We start from the raw sequence: 22,354 nt of genomic DNA on the forward strand, positions 1-22,354 counted from the left end.
AGTGGTGGAGCTAAGCGTCAGCCCCCAGTGAGATGGCTCCAGGGCCTGTGTCCTTGACAGTTCACTGGCTACACTTGGAGAGGAGCCAGACTTGACACACATCCAAAGCACTGCAGTGGGCAGAGGATGAAGGACTCCAAGCCACTGCCACCAGAGAGAGCAGGAAGGCTTCCCTGGGAAGGCGGCCTGGGAGCTGACCCTGGAGAATGAGGAGGGAAAGGCCAGGGCATTCCGGACTCAGGGCCAGAGGAAACGGTGAGGTGAGAGGGTCCGGGAAATGTGTGTTACCCTGCCTAGCCTGAACTTCCCAACAGGAGGGACAGACCAGAGACGAAGTAGGTTGGAGCTGGACAGCAAAGGGCCTTGGATAAAGCTGAGAACCAGTCTGCAGGGGATAGGAAGCTAGTGAAGGCTGGGGAGCAGGGCAGTGACAGGCAGCAGAGAGAAGGGCATGGACAGAAGGCATAGACTACAGGACAAGCACTCTGGGGTCTATGGAAACAGTACTGATGAGAGATAAAGAGGCTCTGAACTAGAGGAGCCAGTGGTGGTGGAAAGGGAAGGGATGGATTTGAAAGGCAGAAAATCAACAAAAGTAAGTGACCAACCAAAAGTTGGAAGATTTTTGTGCATCGTAGGTTACCCTAGTGAGCAGGTGACCAGTAGTGCCACAGAGCGCTGAGGAGGAGAACCAGCAAAGAAAATCAATGGGTAAAGAACGAGCGATTCTTTCTTAGCCCTGGGGCTTTGTTGTGCATTAAACATAAAGGGACAAGTCTGGACACCTGGGCAATCAGAGCATCCTCCTGGCTCTTCCAAGTAGCCAAATGGGCTTTTAGTAGGAAACTTGCAGGTGCAAAGGCAAAAATCTTACGTGTTTATTTTTTCAGGAAGAAATCCTGGGACTGTCTTTAAGAGGAAGCAGACTCCACCCAATGTCAAAATAAGCATCCTCCTCCTCATCTCAGAAGGGAAGAAGTCAGGTGAGAAATGCTAAAGGAATTCGGGGCCTTCCCAAGCACACAGGACAAAGAACATCTCCTTTTGCCATCCCTGTGCTTTCTTGAGTGACTCAGGAATTTGGGTCCGAAAAATACTGAAAATACTGAAATTGGTGGTGACTGGTCAGTAAATCCTATTTGGACCAATTAAGATATTAATACCTGTATTTGAATCTATACCCAAAATGAAATAGCTACTCTGCAAAAAGGATTTTGCTGGAGCTTTCTTTTTTTAAATAAAAAAGCCTTGAAATCTTTATACGTAGTCACGTAGAACATCTGACACAGCTGTTCATGCCGCAACCCACCATCTTAGGTCAGCGTCTCCCAGAAGCAGATTCTGAACCAAGGATCCATGTGCAGGGGATATTAAGGAAGGGTCCCCAGCAGAAACCAGGAAGGGAGTGGGGCCTCAGGAAGGGGAAGAAGTCGGCAAGGGTACCATCTTGTACTGTTCCAGATCCAGCCTGATCCCAGGGCAGCTCTGGGGTGCACACTGCACTCAGCGTTTGTCCTGCCTCCAGATAAAAGAGCTGGGCGTCTGCCCTCCTGCACCAGTCAGTCACTGCCTGCAACGGGGGTGGAAAGAGAGGAAGTACACAGCCCACAGGCATTCGTGACACTCCCCAGGGACAAGGGGCCACTATGTCCATGAAAAATCCTCTGGAGGTCACAGGTACAGACTATTAGCATCAGAGCACACAAAAGCTGGGAAACAGACACACAGAGCTGGCAAAAAACAGCCAAGAAGATTGTCTACTTTGTATAAAATACAGACATAGCTACAGACACTGAGGGGTGTGTAATATGTCACTGCTTGGAGTAAAGATTTCTGGAGCAACAGTAACCATAAACCGCTGTGTGGCCCCGGGTCCCACACACACGGACACAGCAGCTGAGCCCCTCCGAACCCAGCCCTGGAACCCACAGTGTGACTACATCTACTGATAGGAGAGGCAGGAGTCCAAAACTCAAGAGGCTGGAGCAAGGAGCAAAATCAGACAAGACGGAATCCAGCAGGAGTTAATCTATGGTCTTCACCTTGGGTCCAAAGTCAACAAGGGCACCAACAGAGGATACAGGAGACCCGGCTCAGCAGCGTCATGTACTAAGGGCACACGTGGAGCTGGGCTGGGACAGTAGATCCACAGAAGCTACCCCTCCATGACCCAGAACATGTTATCTAACGTCAAAGTGTCTTCAAAGGAAAGCAGGGTCTGGAATCAGGAAGGCAGAAGTCCTTACTGTGTGGTGCTGGCCCCACCACACCCGGGAAAGTGGCCTTCAGTTCTGGAACAAGCATCATCCAAATGATTTCAGAAGACTATGACACAGATGCTACAAGAACCAGACACTAAGGAATGAAAGGTGCAGGTGACAGAACTGGAATATTGTCCTTAGAGAAGAAAAGACTTGGTGCTGGGGAGGCATGTTTGGTGACTTCAGGTCTTGAGGGCTGTTGCTGCAGCAGAGTGGTTAGACTTGTTCTGTGTAACCCAAAATATAGAATGGGGCCCAGCAGGTAAAAGCTACAAGGAGATGGAATTCAATACAATCTAAGGAATACTTCACTAGGCAGAGCTAGCTAAGGAGAGGAGATACAGGAAAGCAGTAGGTCATGGCGGAAATGATGGGCCGGCCAACCTGCGAGGCAGGCAGGGCACTCCCCACCACTGGACTGTGGCTCTGTCAGTGGTCCCCAAGCTGGGCTGCATACTCGGATCCCTGGGGACTTGCTAACAATGTATTTCTAGGCCCCGACCTGAGGACACTCTGATACAGTGGACCTGGGATGATACCCAGAAATTCATTTTCTAGTAAGCTTCCCAGACTTTTCCTTCTGCCATCCCCCAGCCTTTGTACAAGGACCAGGGTGAAGACATCTCATCGAGGATGACCAGATGGAGCTCGGGCATCAGGTAGGGAAGGGAGCCTAGGGTAGATTCATTTATTCCTTTCAAATTCCAGCAATCTGTGGCCCTGGGATTGGGGCATTCTAGGTTTCACGTCAGAGGAGTCAGTCTGAGGAACACTGTTTAACAGACAGGACTCTGGAGCCAAACTAACCTGAGTGTGCATTCAGGCTCTGCCACACATTAGCTGGCAGGTCCTGGGCAAGTCATCTCCACTCTCTAAGCCTTAATCTTCTCTCCTGTGAAATGGGAGGTAATTGTAGCACCTCTCAGAGCTGCTGCGAAGCTTGACTGAGAGTATAAAATACAAACTATATGGCTACAGTATGTCGGAGTCCTTTCTAAAGGAAGCCATAAACTGCCTGGTCATTTGCGGGGCAATCCTGAGCGTGAAAGAGGATGGAACACACTTTTATTTTTATTTGGAGCAACCTCTTCAAAACAAGTGTGTTGCGTGTTCCACGCTGGCGCTAATGTGAAGACACCTGGAAAAGAATAGAAGCCATTGTTTCCTGTATTTGTTTTGCTCTATGAAGAGAGAGTAATATACAGAAATTACCTGCTCTTAGCATATCATGAAAGAGGATCAAATGCTTCAAAACAAAAGAGCATTCATTATTTTTTAATCCTGAGAAGACCAGCAGTACTCCTTTATAACACCAGTGACAGAAGCAAGCAGGCTTCCGCTCACTGCAGCTGCGGGGCCAAGTATACAACTTATGGTAAAATACCACATCCGGCCGTGAACAGCTACTTCTCTAAGTCCAGTGTACTCTGCCCCAGGTATCCATCTGGCCCCCTCCCGCCCGCAGGGGCCATTCCGATATACCGGGAGTCACTGCGGGCAGGGCCTCCCTATGTGGTTGTGAAGGTTGTTCACAGCAGCAGGGCTTCGGCTGGAAGAGGGACGGTGCCCCTTGACAAGCTGTGGCCCCAGCTCTGGGCCGTGTCCGCTGGAGGAAGAGAGGCCATTTCTAATCCACACACGGCCATGTGGGCTGGTGTGGCCCCACCGAGAATGCAGGGCACGGGGCTCTATTTCTGTGCAAGATCTCTCCCCCATTAAAAAAAAAAAAAACTACTCCCATATTCCCATCACAGCCCTCCCCAGTTCAGTTAATGAGGACTCTATTCTTTTAGTAGCTCAGGCCGATATCCCTGGAGTCATCCTTGATTCCTCCTTTTTGACTCATAGCTTCCATCTTGCCTATCTGGCTTCACCTTCAAAGCATGTCCAAAACCTAAACCCTTTTCATCAGCAACATGTAAGCCACCACCACCTCTCCCCTGGATCCTTGAAACAGCCTCCTAACTGGTCTTTCTGCCCCTGCCTCTCCATAGTCGTCCATGCACAACACGGAGGCTCTCGAGATCCTTTTAAATCCACACTCCTCTGCACAGACCCTTCGAGCGGTTTCACAGCTCTCCAGATAAAAGCCCAAGTTTTCTGCGTTTGGTTTGTGTCTATCTCCCGTGAAGATCCAAGGTATACAAGGGCAGTTTTAGTCTGTTTTGCTCATTCCTCTAATCCCAGCATCTGCAACAGTGCCTGGCACAGAAAAGACATCCAGTAGACCATTTTTAATAAGTAAGCAGTTTTTTGCCACAGTGACCAGGGCTGCAGCATGTTCAAATCAGTCCAGCACCTCTGGACAGGGGTGCTGATGAGATCCACTCCTCACCAGACCTGGAAAAACATCTATGTCTGGTCCAAACCTCCCTCTGACACGGCTATATCTGTCTGACCCCTGCAGGTCACCTCCTCCCCTCCCCTTCAAGAGCAAATGTCACCGATCTCCCAATAAGTGAGGGCTTTAAGGAGCAAAAAAGACTCTTGATTTGGACCTACACAAAAGGCCCTGGAGCAAGGGGACTGAAAGGTTCGGAGAAAGCCGGGGGAAACAGAAAAATACCAACAGCAGTAAAAGCAGGGGACAAGTCGGTCACTCCATCCGTAGTGTGGTGATACGCCCTAACGCTTGCTTAACTGATGGCAGAGCAGAAGTAAACGGAGGCACCGGGAGGCTGCAGCTTCTCCTCCCTGGACACGCTGGCTCTCCACCTGCTGCACAAAATGTCAGGGCAGCCCCTGCCCCTTCAGCTCTCTCTCAGCTGGGGTCACATCACCATGACCCCTCTTGAGAGCCACTCAGCTACCCTTGTGCCTGTCAGAGCCAGGAGCCCACAGAGGGGAGAGAGAGGGCGGGTACCTCAGTGCTGTGGTTATTCAAGTCCATTTGGGGTGGATGAGAGGGGGTCAGACAGGGTCTGCTCACAGGGGCAGCAGGGGAACCCACTCCAGCTTCAGGGGCTGATGAAGGACTGAGTTTAGCTGAAAGACAGGGAGAGGGTAGGCATTTAAGCTACTTGTGGTCTCAGACCCAGAACATCAACCAGGAGCAGGGAGTTGAAAACTAAACAGCTGTGCATTCTAGAATGTAGGCTGAGCCCAGCAACAGGGAATCTCAGGAGAGGCGTGGGACGCACCTGGGTGGCTGCCAGGGAGCTGCAGCGCTGCACGCAGGAAGCAGGGTTCAGTGGAGATGACCAACATGTCCCAGCTTGCCTGGGATTCTCTTTAGTACCGGAAGTCCCACATCTCAGGCAACCTCATTAGTCCCGGGCAAACCAGGACCAGAAACAGGGAGCAAGGCCACACCCCCGAGTACAGAAGGACATGGGGGAGACAGAGAACAGTGACGCCAGAAGAGTGGCCCAGACAGGGAAGCCTGGTTGTAAAAAGGAGGACAGATGAGAGAAACTGAGCTCAGAAAGAGGTGAGGTTAAGTCCCTTCAAGGAGTTTAAAAGGTTCCATTTAAAAAGTTTCTGTAGGTGGGAGGGTACAGCTCAGAGGCAGAGCACATGCTTAGCATGCACAAGGTCCTGGGTTCAACCCCCAGTTCCTCCATCAATCAATAAACCTAATTATCTCCCCCACAAAACAAATTTTTTTAAAAGATTCTATAGTCAAGTGAAATTGGGAAGATCTAGGTTAAACAAAAGTGGGCAGATTTAAGATGGGACTTACTCCCCTAAAGGAGATGGAGCATCTTCCAGAGATAAATAATCATCACTGTTTCCACAACTTAACTGAACATCGGACCCTCCCCGCCCAGGGGAAACTAATAAACCAGCTCACAGGAATCCAGCACAACACAAACCCCAGCTGGGGAGACTCTGCTCTAAGGCAACTTTTCAGAAACGTGCCTTATCTGTAAAGAGAAGTTCACACAGAGTCTGATTATGCAGGTTAATAATTGTCAGCCCTGAGAAGCAGGTCGCAGGGCAAAGTCACCGATGGAGACAGGACAGCGGAAGCTGAGCACCGCTGTCTCCAATGCGGTGACGGGTCTGGAGTCATCCACTTATCTGAGGCTAATGTGCTGAGGCAAAGGGCTGTTAATGGTCATAACAAGCGCCTGGACCAAAAGTCAGCTTACCCGCTAACGCTTCCCCTGGAGCAGGGCAGCCCACCTAACCCGGGCAGAGAGGTGAGGGGACCCGGCACTGAACACTGACCGGGCATGTGATGCACAGAGCGTGCCCTGACTGTGTTCTATGGCTTCCACGTTTATCTTGACCACGGCTGGAGGAAAAGCAGCTGGATTTGATCTGATAGCGAACAGGGGAAGTGCAGAAGGTTCTGGAACAACACCGAGCCTTGATGTGCCTGGCACCAGCAAGGTGGGCTCACTCTGTGGAGCCCTGTGGAGGACTGCTGGAGCCCTGGGGGAGCACGGCGGCATTGCTGTTCAAGGGCGTTTTGCCCTCCTGTGGACAAGTCACTGTCAGAGTATGAAGTTCAGCGAACCTTCAAGGGCTCATGTGTAAGTTCTTAGGTATGAGGTACAGACCTACCGAGGAGAGAGAGAGACCCACGAACCAGAGACCTGAAACACTGGGCCCCAGCGGTGGCCCCGACACTGTGTTCACCTGAAGTCATGCCACCTCCCTGGGGCTTCATTTCCACGTGGTACCTGAAGGCTTCTGGACTGGATGTGCTCTAAGGCTGCTCTGTAGCTTTGAAATTCCAGAAGCATGGATAAAATTCCCAAACATTTTTTGTTGTTATTTATTTGGGTTATAAATGGCTATTTCCTCTAAACTGTCAGCAGTTTACTCTAAGAACAGGTCAGGCCTCTGTGGCCCTGGACAGAGCTGCAGACTCCATTATTGAAAAAGTTGACAGAGGTCCGTCAAAGGATTTTCAGACCATAGTGCAGGAGAAGCCACTGCACGGTACGTCCTCCACCCGCCGCATCCTACAGCCTGGCGGCCTTGGACGATTTTTGACTCTCTGGAGCACGCTAGGTAGCTTCACACTGCCATGCCTCCCATGTCTTGGGCTCCCTGGGACACACTCTGAGGAAGCCTTGTGTGCAGAAGGGTCCTGGGGGTGCTCTTTGGATACATCCCTGTTCCAGAGTGATGGAAGAGAACTGGTAGAGGGAGGGGCTGACCGGTGGAGCTGACCCTCTGCAGCTGGGATGGTCCTTCAGAGTTGTGCTCAACTGAAGCCGGGGGCCGGGCCTCGGTACTCACCTATTGACCAGTCCCTAGATTCAGGCTTTCCCTGGGGAGGGGGCCTAACACTGGGAAAGGCAGCTCCCTCCAGCCAAGGGCAATTCCATTGCACCATTAGCATCCACTGCTCCCTGCAGCTGGGGGAGTTGTGGGGGGATAGTGTGGGCAGCAGCCTGCAGCATCCACCACAGTGCCTTTGCTCCCGCTCCTCCCCACCCCATCCCCATCTCCCCAGCCTCTACCCTCCACTGCTGCTGCTGCTGCAGTGCTTTTCCCAGAGTTTCACCATTCTTTGTATAACCAGGAATTCCTCAAGGGTAGGGCTGCCTTAAGCAACTCTGCTGTATCAGGCATTCAGGTGGTGCCTGGCAGGTAGCAGGAAGGAAACAGAACATACTGAGTAAGAGTGAGTCTCAGCTTCAGACTATGAGTTCAATTCCCAGTGCTACTGATTATAAGGGTAATCAGCTTCCTTCCCTGGTCCCTAGTTTCTCAACCTATAAAATGGGGGAAATGGCCATTATCACTGCCTTTTAGGTTGTGTGCATGAAATGAATGATATGAAAACACCTGGCACATGGTAAGTACTTGATGAAGGAGAGCAGCAGGGATGGCTGTCCCCTGCAGCCTCTTCTACTGCCTTATTAGCAAAGATCTGATTGTTCAGCTTCAGGAGGGGGATGAAGAGTCGGGGAAGAAAGAGCTGCAGGCAGCTGTGAGCACGAGAGAGCAGCCTGGGGGAGCCTTGGGTCCGTAGCAATGTAGAGGCGCATGGAGAAGCAGAAGGGAAAGAGGCCAGAGGCTGGGGTGGGGAGGTGGTCAGAGGATGGACCACTGGGAGGACCTTGAAATGGAGGCAGGAACTGAGGGAGAGACCTGGGCGAGCTGAGGCTAGCTGTGAGACCTGCTTCCAAAGTCGTCAGTGTCTTAGCTCTTCAACAGGACGTCATCTTCACAAACATCTCTGAGAACACTGCCTCCACAGTGTTTATTATCTCCCCCAAACAACATTCCCGGCAAATAAGCAGACAGACGTATCATCAATGCCAGGCGTTTCCTCCCTCCCCAGCTCAGATTTCAGGACAATGCGTTTACGGCTGTCACCCCACATGGGCCACCACAGAGACCCCTGAAAATAGGAAACAGCCTGATGAGAGGGGCTGGGGAGCCTGGCTCGCACACATCCTGTCTCCCCTGGGGCCAGGCCAGGCCGGATACCCGATGAGAAGCCCACTTCTGACCCCTCCCCATCCTCTCCCTCAACAAAACCACCCAGGAGAGAAACACATTCCCGTCCTGGCTAGAGAGAGACCTTTGTCCTGCCTGGACAAGGGGGAAGGGGTACCATGACTGGACACTTGTAACGCTCCAGTTTTCCTTGCAAATTTGCACACAGGCCCCCAGACCTGACTCTGTTCAACACATTTATATTCGGCTGTGGGTACTTTATGTTCTGTCACTTTACTTCATTTTTCTGAAACTCCTACAGGGTACAAACCAATCTGAACAGGCCATGACTTAAAACCCCTTAGAGCATCACTGTTTGTTATAAATACGTGCCTCAAATAAAGCCACCTCCGGTCAGCAGGCTTGGCCTATCATTCAGGCTAGATTAGGACAGATCCCAACTTCAGCCAACTGAAAACTAAAATAAACTGCACTGCCCAGCAGAAGGATAAATTTTCATTCACTCACTCACTCATTTACTCATTCAGTGGTCAGTGTATCAAGTGCATCACGTGGTATTGTACTGAGTACTTCCCAAGGGCCAAGTATGGTCCTAGCACCGTGGGAAATGCAAGGATGCATGAGAATCATCCCTTGCCCTGGAGAAGCTTGTGGTCTAGAAGGGGTGGTGGAGAACAGGGACAGGGATGCAGGAAAGAATGATTCATTTGGAGCCTAGGATGGCAGTGGAAGATGCAAAGCAGGGAGGATGGCGGGGAGGGTGGCTGGATGGGGCTAACACTCAAATGTACTCAGAACCCTGGTTGCCATGAATCTTGCTATTAAATTTGATCCCAAATTTTAAAGTGTCACTGACGCATTTTAAGCAGAGGATTCCCATGGGGACGTGTTGTCATCAGACTGAAGTGGTACCTTGGTTATATGTTCCCAGCCATCTTCAGCCTGTACCACATGAAAGGAACTCAGTAACTATTTGCTGAAGAATGAACCCTGCATGGAGACGCTGCAGAACAGCAGATGAGAAGGGATCTCTGGAGATGAAAGGAATTGGGACCTTGTGAAGTGTGGGCAATGACTGGAACACCCACAATGAGAATCCAAGAGATAACAAGCAAAGAATGGATAAAACGACGGCCAGGCCACTCGGCGTCACTAGTCATCAGGGAAATGCAGACCAAAACCACAGCAAGACACCACATCATACACACTAGAACGGCTGTACTCAAAAAGACAGATAATAGCAAGTGTCGACAAGGAGAAGCTGGAACCCTCCCACACTGCTGATGGGGATCTAAAGTGGTGCAACCACTGTGCAAAACAGTTTGGCACTTCCCCCAAAAAGGTTAAACATCGGCCTAATATAGGACCAAGCAACACCACCCCTAAGTATATACTCAAGGGAAATGAAAACTGCGTCCATTCACAGATGTGCACACAAATGCTCATAGTAGCATTCTTCATAGTAGCCAAAAAGTGGAACAACTCAAATGTTCACCAACTGATGAATGAAAAAAATGTGGTATATTCATACAATGGAATCCTATTTTGCTATAAAAAGAAATGAAGTACCAATACACGCTACAACATCGATAAATCTTGGAACTATTACACTGATTGAAGAAAACTAGTCTCAAAAGACCACGCACTGTATGACCTCGTTGACCTGAAATGTCCAAAATAGGCAGATCTAAAGAGGAAAAAAAAGTGCATCCACTATGGAAAGCACTATGGAGGTTCCTTAAAAAAAAAATAGGTGAGACGGGCAAGATAGCGGAGTAGAAGGATGCTTGTAAGTCACCCTCTCCCACAAATACACCAAGACCCACATCTACAGACCCACTCAGCCAACCAGAGCACCTGCGGAACTCCAACAGATCATCACCCTCTTCAAAAGATAAAGACGCCAAAAATCTGGTAGGAGAAAAGGAAAAAAGAACAAAAGGCAAAGCAGCGCGGGACGGGTCCCGCGGGGAGGGAGCAGCAAAGGAGGACTGGCGCTCGCTCGCTGGGTCTCCCCTCTCCAACTGAGAGGCCAGCGGGACGGAGGGGGAGCCTCCGAGGCTCGGATCTGTACAGAGCAGCCCTTGTCTGACAGAACTAAGTTAAACGGGCACAGAGCGTCCCCCCGACACCCAGCCTGAGACGCGGGCCCGCAGCGGGGGGCAGGGCCAGGCTGCACAAGCAGGGCGGAGGACGGGGGCGGCTGCACGGAGGCAGCTCCGGGGGACTGCAAGGGGCTGGGCGCCGTGGCTGTGGGTGTACAGGACAGAACAACCTGGGCCCTCCATAAAACAGCAAGGTTGATGTGCTCTCGGGGGAAGGGTGCATAACCCCATCTCTGAAAACCCGCGGAAACTTTTCAGGGGAAGAGGGGCGGGGCCCAGGCAGAGCCGCCATATTCTCCGGCGCTTAGCACCCATGCCGGGGCAGAGGCGAAACCCGCGTCCGCACCGAAGGGCTTAGCAGCCTCAAGGCCCAGACTGAGACGGGCCTACAGCCCGGGGCAGATAGGATCCTTCCATTCTGGTCCCTCAGAGAACTTGCTCCACAAAGACAAGCAGCTGGGTCTTGGATCGGAGCAGGGAGGAGGCTGCCCCTCGGTCTTCCCCGAGCCCACCCGCGGAGCGCGACTAGGGCGGAGTGCCGGCACAGAGCGTGCAGCCGCAAAGAGCAGCGGAGCTACCCGCGGCGCAGGCAGGGGGAGAGCGGCCCCCCGCCTGTTGGGCAGGAACACAGCCCCTGACCGAGGTGCTGGGAGGGGGCACAACCCGCCCTCCTGCCTGGCCAGTCTGCAACATCTGACTGCGGCATCCGGAGGGGCAGTGACCCGCCCGCCCGCAGCAGAGGAGAGCTGCATCTGACCCCGTGTTAGGAGAAGGCGCGATCTGCTTGCCGACAGGTGCTGGGAGCAGCACAGAAGAGGGCGCCAACGGAGGGCCTATGAAAACAAGCTGAGCTTCCAAAACAGGACGAAGACAGAAGGACTTCACATTAAAAGCACACAGACTCCAGGAGAACACCGACAACCCCCCTTTTTTTTTGTTTTTGTTTTTTTTTTTTTTGGTCTGTTTTTGCCTGTTCTATTTTCAATTGCTCTCTTGATTTTTGCTTCTTGGTTCATTTCTGTTTCTCTTGGGTTTTGATGTCCTGTTGTTGATTGGACACAGGCTTCAGGCACATATGTTCATCTCCCCACCCCCCTTTTTTTTTTTTGAAGGTTTTAGAAGGACGTCTCCACCCGATTAATACTCTGCTTCAACCCGCTCTTCTATTGTTCATTGTACACTGTTTTCAAACCCTCTTTCTCCCTTCTTTTGAAAGTCTTTCTCTCTCTCCCTTTTCTTTTTCTTTTTTTTTCTTTTTTCTTTTTTTTCCTAAGTTCTATTCCTAAATAGGCATTAGATAGATAAAATCCTTAAGATCCAAAATAGACAACTGATACTCCATAAACCACAGTGCCAGAGAGGTATGAGCAAGATGAAGAAGCAGAGAAACCTTTCCCAATTAAAAGAACAAGAGGAATCCCCTGAAAGAAAGCTCAATGAAATAGACATCGATAGCCTACTAGATGAAGATTTCAAAAAAGGAGTGATCAAATTGCTGAAGGAATTAAAAGAGATAATGCTTAGAGAAATAAAATATGTCAAAAATGAAATTGAAGCTATAAAGAAGAGCCAAGCAAAATGGGAAAACTCATTGACAGAGATGAGGAATGATCTAACAGCTGTGCAAAGCCGACTAGTTAATGCAGAGGAACGAATTAGTGATCTACAAGACAGGGCAACAGAAAGCACCCATTCAGAAGAACTACAAGATAAGCAAATAAAAAATAATGATAATAGCATAAGGGACCTATGGGATAATATAAAGCGTCCCAATCATCGCATAATAGGGGTCCCAGAAGGGGAAGAAGGATCACAGGGGATTGAAAAGGTGTTTGAAGAAATCATGACTGAAAACTTCCCAAACTTAAAGAAGGAATCAGATATACAAGTACAGGAAGCTCAGAGGGTCCCAAACAGGAAGAACCCAAACAGACCCACACCAAGACATATCATAATCAAGATGGCCAGAGTCAAGGATAAAGAAATGATTCTAAAGGCAGCAAGAGAAAAGCAAAGAGTGAGTGACAAGGGAACCCCCATAAGGCTCTCAGCTGATTTCTCTACACAAACACTACAGGCCAGAAGGGAGTGGCAAGATATATTCAAAGCCCTGAATGAAAAAAAGATGCAGCCTAGGATACTTTATCCAGCAAGGCTATCCTTTAGGACAGAAGGAGAAATAAAGAGTTTCACAGACAAAAAAAAGCTGCAGGAGTTTAGCAACACTAAACCCATGCTAAAAGAAATATTGAAAGGGCTATTCTAAATAGAAAAGCAGCAGGATGCTACAGAAATGAGAAACGTACAACTGGAAAGGTGATAACTCATGAATTACAAATAAAGAAAACACGAAATTATAAAAGAAGACATACAAATCACTGAAAGTGGGAGAGAGAGGCAGGGAAATATAGAATTTTTTTTTCTTTTTTAAATTTTTTTAACAGTAGGATAGGTTTGAGATCATGTTATTATCAGTTTAATAAAAAAGGGTATAGGTTAATAGATTTACAAAAAAGGGTAACCACAAGTCAAAAATTTACAAGGGAGTCACAAAAATTAAATAAAATCCATGATAATACAAAGGAAAATTACCAAACCACAAAAGGAAGAAGAAAGGAACAAAGAGGATATACCAATTCAACTGCAAAGATAAGTTCAAAATGGCAATAAACACATATCTATCATTAATTACTGTAAATGTTAATGGACTAAATGCTCCAGTCAAAAGACATAGAGTGGCAGAGTGGATAATAAAGCAAGAACCTTCAATATGCTGCATACAAGAGACCCACTTTAGGGAGAAGGACACATATAGATTGAGAGTGAAAGGATGGAAAAGGATATTCCATGCAAATGGAAAAGCCATAAAAGCAGGTGTTGCAGTACTGATTTCAGACAAAATAGACTTTAAAACAGAGGCCATAAAGAAAGATAAAGAAGGACATTTTATAATGATTAAAGGAGTGATACAAGATGAAGATATTACACTCGTTAATATATATGCACCCAATATAGGAGCACCTAAGTACATACAAGAATTACTAACAGAGATAAAGGGGGATATTGATGGGAATACAATCATAGTTGGAGATTTTAACACTGCATTAACATCACTAGACAGATCTTCCAGACAGAAAATAAACAAGGCAACAGAGAAATTAAATACTACAATAGAAAAACTAGATTTGGTGGATATTTTCAGAGCTTTACACCCCCCAAAAATAGAATATACATTCTTTTCAAGTGCACATGGAACATTTTCCAGGATCGATCATGTACTTGGACACAAAAGAAACCTCAACAAATTTAAGAAGATAGAAATTATCTCAAGCATCTTTACTGACCACAATGCCATGAAACTGGAAATCAACAACAGAGAAACAAAGGAGAAAAAAAAAAGCATGGAGATTAAACAATACGTTATTGAAAAAACAATGGATCCATGAGGAAATCAAAGCTGAAATTAAAAAATACCTTGAGACAAATGATAATGAAAGCACAACCACTCAAAACCTATGGGACACAGCAAAGGCAGTGCTAAGAGGGAAGTTTATAGTGGTACAGGCCTTCCTCAAAAAAGAAGAACAATCTCAAATAAACAAGTTAACCCACCACCTGAACCAATTAGAAAAAGAAGAACAAAAAGCCCCAAAAAAGCAGCAGAAGGAAGGAAATAATAAAGATCAGAGAGGAATTAAATACAATAGAGATTAACAAGACCATAGAAAAAAATCAACCAAACCAAAAGCTGGTTTTTTGAAAAAGTAAGTAAAATCGACAAACCTCTGGCCAAACTCACAAAGAAGAAAAAAGAGAGAGCACAAATTAGCAAAATAAGAAAGGAAAATGGAGAAATTACAACAAACAAAATAGAAATACAGAATATCATATGAGAATATTATGAAAAACTATATGGAACCAAACTGGATAACCTAGAGGAGATGGACAAGTTTCTGGAAACATACTGCCCACCAAAACTGAATCAAGAAGAAACTGAACACTTGAACAATCCGATCACTAGAAAGGAAATAGAAATAGCAATTAAAAACCTCCCTACAAATAAAAGTCCAGGACTGACGGCTTCACCGGGGAATTCTACCAAACATACAAAGAAGAACTCATACCAGTCCTTCTCAAACTCTTCCAGACGACTGAAAAGGAGGGAATACTCCCAAACTCATTCTATGAAGCCACCATCACCCTGATACCAAAACCAGGCAAAGACACTACAAAAAAAGAGAATTATAGGCCAATATCACTGATGAACATAGACGCCAAAATCCTCACCAAAATTTTAGCAAATAGAATCCAACAACACATAAAAAAGATTATACATCATGACCAAGTGGGGTTCATCCCAGGGACACAAGGCTGGTTCAACATACTCAAATCAATCAATGTAATACATCACATCAACAAGAGAAAGGACAAAAACCACATGATCATCTCAATCGATGCAGAAAAAGCATTTGATAAAACTCAACACCCATTTATGATAAAAACTCTCGCCAAAGTGGTTAGAGGGAACATATCTCAACATAATAAAAGCTATATATGACAAACCTATAGCCAGCATAGTTCTCAATGGTGAAAAACTCAAAAGCTTCCCACTAAAATCTGGGACAAGACAAGGATGCCCACTATCACCACTCCTATTCAATATAGTCCTGGAAGTCCTAGCCACAGCAATCAGGCAAGAGAAAGAAATAAAAGGGATCCAAATTGGAAAAGAAGAGGTAAAAGTGTCATTATATGCTGACGACATGTTACTATATATAGAAAACCCTAAAAGGTCCACACAAAAGCTACTAGAGCTGATTGAAGAATTCAGCAAGGTAGCAGGTTACAAAATTAATGTTCAAAAATCAGTTGCATTTCTTTACACTAACGATAAATCAACAGAAAAAGAAAGTAAAGAAAACAATCCCCTTTAAAATAGCACCCAAAGTAATAAAATATCTGGGAATAAATCTAACCAAGGAGGTGAAAGAATTATACACAGAAAACTATAAACCATTGATGAAGGAAATTAAAGAAGACTTTAAAAAATGGAAAGATATTCCATGCTCTTGGATTGGAAGAATCAATATTGTTAAAATGGTCACACTGCCCAAGGCAATCTACAGATTTAATGCAATCCCTATCCAATTACCCAGGACAAATTTCACAGAACTAGAACAAATCATAATAAAATTTATATGGAACCATCAAAGACCTAGAATTGCTAAAGCATTACTGAAGAGAAAGAAAGAGGCTGGAGGAATAACTCTCTCAGACTTCAGACAATACTATAGAGCTACAGTCATCAAGACAGCATGGTATTGGTACCAAAACAGACATATAGACCAATGGAACAGAATAGAGAGCCCAGAAATGAACCCACAAACTTTTGGTCAACTCATCTTCGACAAAGGAGGCAAGAATATACAATGGAATAAAGACAGTCTCTTCAGCAAATGGTGTTGGGAAAACTGGACAGCAGCATGTAAAACAATGAAGCTAGAACACACCCTTACACCATATACAAAAATCAACTCAAAATGGATTAAAGACTTAAACATAAGACAAGATACAATAAACCTCCTAGAGGAAAACATAGGCAAAACATTATCTGACATACATTTCAAAAATTTTCTCCTAGAAGAAATAAAAGCAAGAATAAACAAATGGGACCTACTGAAACTTACAAGCTTCTGCAGAGCAAAGGAAACCAGAAATAAAACAAGAAGAAAACCTACGGAATGGGAGAAAATTTTTGCAAGTGAAACCAACAAAGGCTTGATCTCCAAAATATATAAGCAGCTCATACGACTCAATAAGAAAAAAATAAACAACCCAATCCAAAAATGGGCAGAAGACCTAAACAAGCAATTCTCCAAGGAAGACATACAAATGATCAAAAAACACATGAAAAAATGTTCAATATCACTAATTATCAGAGAAATGCAAATCAAAACTACAATGAGGTATCACCTCACACCAGTCAGAATGGCCGTCATTCAAAAATCCACAAATGACAAATGCTGGAGAGGCTGTGGAGAAAGGGGAACCCTCCTACACTTCTGGTGGGAATGCAGTTTGGTGCAGCCACTGTGGAAAACAGTGTGGAGATTCCTCAAAAGACTAGGAATAGACTTACCATATGACCCAGGAATCCCACTCCTGGGCTTGTACCCAAAAGGAAATCTACTTCAGGATGACACCTGCACCCCAATGTTCATAGCAGCACTATTTACAATAGCCAAAACATGGAAACAGCCTAAATGTCCATCAACAGGTGACTGGATAAAGAAGATGTGGTATATTTATACAATGGAATACTACTCAGCCATAAAAACCGACAACATAATGCCATTTGCAGCAACATGGATGGTTCTAGAGAATGTCATTCTAAGTGAAGTAAGCCAGAAAGAGAAAGAAAAATACCATATGAGATAGCCCATATGTGGAATCTAAAGACTCATGGACAGAGAATACAGACTTGTGGTTACCAGGGGGGTAGAGGGTGGGAAGGGATAGACTGGGATTTCAAAATTGTAGAATAGATAAACAAGATTACACTGTATAGCACAGGGAAATATACACAAAATGTTATGATAAATCACAGAGAAAAAAATGTGACAATGAGTGTGTATATGTCCATGAATGAAAAATTGTGCTGAACACTGGAATTTGACACAACACTGTAAAATGATTATGAATCAATAAAAATGTAAAAAAAAAAATAAAAAATAAAAAAAAATAAAAATAAAAAATAAAAATAAAATAAAAACAGAACTACCATATGATCCAGCAATCCCGCTTCTGGGTAGTGATCCAAAGAAAATGAAAACACTACCTTGAAAGATACCTGCACCCCACATGTTCAACGCAGCATTGTTTACAATAGCCAAGACATGGAAACAATCTAAGTGTCAATCAACAGACGAATGAATAAAGATGTGATAAATATACATAATATATACACACAATGGAATATTATTCAGCCACAAGAATTAAGTCTTGCCATTTGCAACCACATGGATGGGCCTTGACAGGATTATATTAAGTAAAAAATGTCAGACAGAGAAAAACAGACAATCTCATTCATATATGAAATCTAAAAAAAGCAAAACAAAAACCAAGCTCAGAGATACAGAGAATAGGTTGGAGGTGACCAGAGGAAGGGGGTCAGGGATGGGCAAAATGGGTGAAGGGGGTCAAAAGGTGAAAAGTTCCAGTTACCAAATAAATAGGTCATGGGGATGCAATGTGCAGCATGGTGACTAGAGTTAGTAATACTGCATTGCATATTTGAAAGTTACTAAGAGAATAAGTCTTAAAAGTTCTTATCACAGGAAAAATATTCTGTAACTACATATGGTTACAGATGTTAACTAGACTTATTGTGGTGATCATCTGGCAACACACCAAACATCAAATCACATTGTACACCTGAAGCTAATATTATGTAGTATGTCAGCCATACTTCAGTTTAAAAAAAGAAGGAGAGAGAGGGAGAAAAGTAGATTGGTGGTTGCCTGGGGCTGGCATGGCCTGGGGAAAATGGAGGCTGACTGCAAGGGGGATATGGGGTTTATTGGGGAAGTCATGAAAATGTTCTAAACTGGTTGTGGTGCTGGTTGTGCCACTCTGTGAATATACTAATAACCACTGAATTGTACAGTTTAAAGGGCTAAGTTGTATGGTGTGTGAATTGTATCTCAATAAAGCTGTTACCAAAAAAGACACATTATCCACACATTTGTGGACAAGACTTTTATACACACATGCGCGCGCGAGCACGTGGCTAGCCAAGTCACGGGGAGGTCCAGTGCGGGGAGTGTATGTTGCTCTGTACCCGAGACAAGCGGCCTGATTCTCGGGCTTTCTCTGAGCAACCCCCAGGGCCGGGAGAAGAAAGCAGGTGAAAAACCAGAGCTGATGGTAAATAACCAGAGCTAACAGTTGCTGAGACCATCCGTGAACCAAGCGTGATAGAAAGCTTTACCCCTATTATCTCAACATAAGTACATGTACATATATGCACATACAGAATTATATGTCGCATCCTTCCCCATGAGGTAGGTGTTCACATAAATCCCAGTTTACAGACAAGGAAATGAGTTCCAGAAAGATGAGGTAACTTACCGGCAGTCTCACAGGCTGTCAGGAAGATGTGGAGACACAGCCCAGGCAGCCTGCCCCAAGCATGGGCACTTAATTCCCGATCAACGCCGCCTTCCCTAAGGGTGGGGGCTGGAGATGCAGGTGGAGGTCAAGGAGAGTGGCATGTCAGTGCCCTGGGAGGGCCCAGGTGCCTGTGGTCTCCATGCGCACGGAGAGCCGGTTCTGTGAAGATGACAGTGGCGTGCAGAGCTGCAGCACAAACTAAGGAATTTGTGGTTACCACTCAGTTCTTGGCGACAAGGTAATTTCAAGCTTGATACATTCTAAGATGTGGAGTAAGCGGGGCTGAACAAAGAGCACGAGGGTTGGCTGTGGGGCTTTGACAGTCATGACACGCTGCTCATTGTCCCAGACGGAGAAACGGCAGAAGTCGTCCACGTCTCACAATTCTGTGACTTCACAGGGAGGTACGTACCAGGGACACATCCCTGGGCGAAAGTTAAGCAGAACTCCATCACTTAACAACCAAATGTGGAGACGAAACATGCAAGAACCAGGATCCTGGAGCACACAATGACTTCTGTCAAGGGGTTCCCAAATTTTCCATCACCAAGGGCATCTACAGTAACTTTCTCTAAGAATACCACATTTGGAGAGATTTTTTTTTTCTACTCAGTTACATCATAACAAACAATTAACTTGTCTTTCAACATTTCATTTGTCAAATGTCCAATTGCTAATTAGAGCTTCTGATCAGTCAAGACGACCAACCTTGCCTGGCTGGGCTGCTGGAAGCCCCAAGCCCAGAAATGCTGATCTCATCGGCCGAGGCAGCAGTCTGTGAGAAGCTGGAGGGCTTCCTTCTGTCAAGTTTTCCAGAGCAGTGGAACAGCCTGCAGGTCCCCTGAAAACGTCTGCAGGCCCCTAAGGGTACACAGGTCTCCTGCCGGGAACACTGGCCTCTCCTTGCCTCCTATGGTTAGGGCTGGCTTGTTACAGGCAGAGTTGGTGGCGAGGGGGAGCAGCTGTGGATGTCACCAGGGTTTGGGACCCTGAAAGACAAGGTGATGCTTAATTAATACTAACTGGAAGCTAAGGCATTGAGATTGTACAAATGGCTCTCTCCAGCTTTCTAGAGTGATGCCAAGTCTGAGTGATTTTGTTCTTTTCAATAAAGGCAGTGTATCAGGTCTAGAGTCCAGACTGGTGATGTCCAATAGGAATACAACGTGAGCCGTCTTTGTAACGTTTAATTTTTCTAAGAGTACATTTTTAAAAGGTAAAAGGAAGCAGGTAAAATTAAATTTAATAATATATCCTATTGAAGCCAGTATATCAAAAATGTTATCATTTCAGCATTAATATTAATGTTACTGTTAATAATAGTAAAATAGTAATGAGGTATTTTGTATTTTGGACATACTAAGTCTTCAAAATCCATGTGTATTTTACACTTGCAGCACATTTCAAGCTCTCAATGGCCCCACAGGGCTAGTGGCTGCACAGCTGGTAAGAGGAGCCAGAACTGGGGTGCCTGCCTCAGACTCCGAGTCAGTGCTGTCCTCGCTGCTGCACAAGCCCTGTGTTTGTTCCAACACAAGTAAATGACTTCTCTGAAGATACCCCTACAGCCCCCCACCCAGCCCCAGTCCAGCCACCCACCCAGGGCCTTGGCAGCCTGAGTCTGCAGGGACATGGCAGCACCAGCAAGCCATCTGGGGAAGCCTGAGCCCAGGGACCAAACCCCATTCATTACATGACCCGCCCTGAGCTCTAAAAAGAGCATGAGTTTCCCACTGGGATCTCCTTTCTGGCTTTCTAGAACTCGGCACTTACACTGGGTTTATCTCATCCCCTCCCAAGTGCGCCACTCAGGTGCAGCCTCAGTGACTATTTCCCACCCTGCGAACTGGGAATCAGATGAACCAAGTGGGCACAGGCAGGGGAGCACACAGAAGCAAAGGAGAGAAAGAACTGTCCGGGTTCCCTGTGGTGCCCCAGTCCCTGGTTCAAGTCCCCGGCCCGGGGGCTTCGTGAGATGTCCCTCCAACCTCAGAACAGGCTCCCCTTGTCACTTACAGTAGTCCCAGTGAGGTTACCACAGACCATGTGCTCGTGCAGCGTGTTGATCATGGGATCAACTGCACAAATCGAATTCTAAGGAAAATCAGAGTTTAAAGGCAAATAAATATGAAGTATTTATTGAGAGGCAAAATTGGGATTGGCTGCAGACAGAATAGGGTTCACACAGTGATTCTGCAACTATGTGCTATTGATTTTATTAAAACAAAATGAAGATTGTATATATCCATGATTTTAAAATCCAGTGGTTCTACAAGCTTTGTAATGAAAATGAGCACTTGCCGGCTCTGTCTTCTAGACGCAGATTCCCACTCCCTAGACACAACCGCTTTGAACCCTTTTGGCTACTGTTTCTGGTATTTATCTCTCTACATTCAAACAGCACACTTACAAGACTATGTCTGGGTTTGGTTTAGATTTTAGATCTTACCCGTCAGCTTTCCAAGTGGAAGCTGAAGTTTTGGTCTCTTAAATCTCCCTGCCCACGTCCCCTCCTCCACTCTCCAAACTGAGCTCTACCATAGTTTTGGTGAAATCAGTATCAGCACTTACACCCTATGGCCATGTAATTATTAGGCCATGAAGTACAGTATACAGTAAGATCTTCTTTCTTACACAACTTCGTGTTTCTCCTGGAGGTAACCATGATCACTTTTTCTTCACTTAACTTTCTACGTACCTATTACTAATTCATCACTAACGTTCCTTCAAAAGTAGCCGTCTCTCAGTACGACAAAATTCATTTGGTCCTGTATCAATGTCATCTTCTTCTGGCGACCACCCCCAGCCCACCGCCTGGCAGAGCCCTCTAAACAAACTCCCGCACCTGCCTGCACAGGCTGGCCTCCAGGCCAGCCCCACAGCGCCACCCTGAGGCTTCTCTTACCTTTGTCCTGGGGTCCTCAGGGTGTACTTCCTGGAATAGATCACTGGCTTCCATTATCTTCTGTCTGCCTCTTTCTTGAATAACCTCATTTTGGAAATACATCCAAGGGTAAATAGGAATTAAAATTTTCAAGACTTTGAATTTCTGAAACTGTTCCGATGTTTCGGAGGTGTACAGAATCCTAGGTATGGAGAAATAATTCTCTCAGAATTTTGAAGGCATCTATTACTCCCTGATTCTCCAGCTTGTGTTTTGCTTTCATTGGAAAGTCCAAAGTCATTCTCATTCCTAATATACCTTCTCCTCCCCTCCGGAAGCTTCTAGGGTCTTCCCTTCGTCCTTCGTGGTCTGAAATACCACGATCACATGCCTTGTTGGGGATTTACATCCATCCACTATGCTTGGTGCTCTGTGCATCTTCTCCATCTATACGTTCGTGCCCTTCAGAAGTCCGACTGTCATCACCCTGGTGAGTATCTTCATGGCTCTAAGCCCCTTCCTTCTCATCTGGGAAAGGCTGCCGGTAAGTCATTCCTCACAGTGCT

General features: G+C 46.1%; 1 protein-coding gene across 1 annotated transcript in view; it reads right to left on the minus strand.

Annotated features, from left to right (window-relative positions):
* MYZAP (myocardial zonula adherens protein) overlaps positions 1 to 19,871 on the minus strand; it is a 105,545-nt gene extending 85,674 nt beyond the window's left edge. The window contains exon 1 of the mRNA XM_072962346.1: positions 18,863 to 19,871. The gene's annotated coding sequence lies outside the window, so the exon portion shown is untranslated. The remainder of the gene's footprint in view (positions 1 to 18,862) is intronic.
* Positions 19,872 to 22,354: the final 2,483 nt, after the last annotated feature.

The sequence above is a fragment of the Vicugna pacos genome, chromosome 6, assembly GCF_048564905.1.
Source record: "Vicugna pacos chromosome 6, VicPac4, whole genome shotgun sequence".
Classification (NCBI taxonomy): domain Eukaryota; kingdom Metazoa; phylum Chordata; class Mammalia; order Artiodactyla; family Camelidae; genus Vicugna; species Vicugna pacos.